The sequence below is a fragment of the Triticum dicoccoides genome, chromosome 3A (assembly GCF_002162155.2).
Source record: "Triticum dicoccoides isolate Atlit2015 ecotype Zavitan chromosome 3A, WEW_v2.0, whole genome shotgun sequence".
In the NCBI taxonomy this organism is placed as follows: Eukaryota; Viridiplantae; Streptophyta; class Magnoliopsida; order Poales; family Poaceae; genus Triticum; species Triticum dicoccoides.
The window spans coordinates 4,650,000-4,652,523 of record NC_041384.1 but is presented as its reverse complement, the minus strand read 5'-3'; the positions used below and the strand labels follow the sequence as shown (position 1 = coordinate 4,652,523).

The following is a 2,524-nucleotide window of genomic DNA, read 5'->3' as shown; positions in this document are numbered from 1 at the left end:
TTACGCTTACAAGGACAGTTAGTTTTCGCCTTTCTCCACTGAGCCGCTGATACAATTGAAATGTCGGCGCAGTCGTAGTGGTTCTCCCTTTACACTCTTAGCCGAATGGGTCGTGAGCGTTAGAGGCAAGCACAGGAGCCGGGAAACCCAACTATTGATACTACTACAACTGGCAAGATACAGATTTCTAGAAAAGCACATAGCAACATGATACTACTACAACTTCTTCATTCACGCCAGACCACATAACCACCTCATACGACTGGCAAGATAGAGATGTCTAGAGATGCAAGGTGGCACAATCTGGTGCAACCAATTAGTTAATCCATTGGACGCGGATGCTTGGATTTGCCTCCTATCATTCATTGGACGGAGGTAATTCAACGGATGGTATTCAAAGTTATTCATGCACTATATAGGGTGCCACCTCAATATATTCAAAGATCCTAGACATCTATGAGGTATCACCTCTTATTTTGAGCTTCTTTTTGTTGGGTTGAATCTTGCTCATGCTATGATTTTACCTATATTAGATTGAATCTTTTGGGAATCAATGAGATTTAATATGATGCATGTCTAGTATAAATTTGAAAGACACCCGAGGTGATGTCTAGCATCATTTATGGGGCTGCCTGAAGCAACATGGGCATGCTCAGTACATTAAGATTAAGGATACAACTATGAGGTGTTCTTAGTAATACATTTGAGGTCTCATCCCACTTTGATCTAACAAAAGATGGAACTTATGTGTGATTCTTTACCCCACTTTTTAGGGTATATCGTAAATTTTCATCAAGGCTCATTTAATTTATTCACATTGATTACCAAACCTAGTAAATAAACATATGATTTCTTACTAGGATGATGCATGCGAGTGAAATATCAAATGTTGCTAATAAGCACTCAAAAATTTGTTTAGTTTAAGGATACATCAAACAGTAATTAGGTATAATTGTGTAACATCATAATTTGAATACAATGGTCTGGAATAGAGAAATAAATAGAAGGTGATATAGTATTCACCATGATTGGTGTTACAACATGTTTGACGTCAATCATTAAAACTGATGTAAATTTATAAATAGTAGTAACTTGGTAGAAGAAAGTCGCATGTTGCCTCCCTAATGATCACAAGTCTTAGGGTAACATTCGCACTTGGCACCCTTTAGTCTTTTAAACCTGTTCCGGCATTGTCCATCATCCCATCCATCTTTCACACAACTATCTCGACACATTCCATTTTGATCAGGATGGCATTTATTCCAATGGTTGTGATAGCACATGTTTTCGGTAGATGAAACCTCACCTATGGATAAATAGACAAGGTTAGGAGAAGTAATATGAATGAATGTGTCCAGCAATGTTGATATGTCATTTCACAGCATGAAACTTCGGCGAAATGCTGATACTATGGATAATTATACTTACTACATGTAGCCATAAGGCAGAAAAGAATCAAGCAACACATGGTTGTCTTCCTCCAGGCCTCCATGGTATAATGGCAGAATGTCGGTGATTTTTCTGAGAGAAGGCAAAGAATGTTGTGAAGATGGTGTGTGTTTTGGTTTCTATCATTCGGAGGTTCTTATAATGTCCGTGCTCTATAGATAGTATAAATAGTTAGGTCGTAAGGCCAAGAGGAAAGCAAGGAAGCAAAATTAACCAGAGGAATACAACTAAGTGAACTAAACTTGGCACACGTGTTACAACTTAAAATAAATAGTATATCTATCACCTATCTAAGTTTAGCTTGTTGAACTGAATCATTCCGCACATTGACAGGTGATAAGTGCATTACTATTTATATAGCATCCAAACTAAGATTGACGGTAAAGCACATTGGCTACCAAAGGGAACCAATGATATCTTCTTAATTTATCTATGTTTTTTGTTCTATTCATTCCATAATTCTATTAATTACAAAAATATTCAAATTTATTTGGACCAACATATTAATCAATTTTGTAGAGCTAGTTCATGTTTTCAATACTTATGCTTTAAGTGAAAATAGGTTTTTGGAGTTCCAGGGGAAGTCTGGAAAATTAGGAGGTTCAATTTAATAAAGGAAGGGAATCAAAAGTCCAAGGAACAAGGTCAGGAAGGACATTGGTGCATGGACACCCTGCCTAGGTTCTTATGCACACCCGGTTGGGGTTGATTTCTGATACCCTTGGTATATATACACCTCAAAAAACTTGGTCATATTTATCATATTTTTTTGTTTGGTGGCACTTCGCAACCCAAGGCCATCATATCTATAGTCATATTAAGGTAAGCTTCCTGAGCGAGGAAAGATCACTATCTTAGTTAACATTGATAATTGATGCTCTCATGGCAATATGTGAGGTGCCCATCAACAACATGAATCATTGTGCTCTCATAATAATCTGTTAGGTTATTCTTTATCTTTCTTTTTTCCAAAAACAGGTAAAAAAACCATGTTTTAACTTCTTCAGATGGCATTGGCATTGTAGTCTTAACAACATGGCACCTCATAATGTTTCCGATACCATGTGATTGAGTG

At 37.0% G+C, this 2,524-nt stretch overlaps 1 long non-coding RNA gene across 1 annotated transcript; it reads right to left on the bottom strand.

The window, feature by feature from the left end:
* Window positions 1-938: 938 nt before the first annotated feature.
* LOC119270883 lies at window positions 939-1,566 on the bottom strand. Its single transcript, XR_005134345.1, has 2 exons — window positions 1,429-1,566; window positions 939-1,306 (listed from the first exon to the last, which is right to left on the bottom strand). It is a non-coding gene; the product is annotated as an uncharacterized LOC119270883 (long non-coding RNA).
* Window positions 1,567-2,524: the final 958 nt, after the last annotated feature.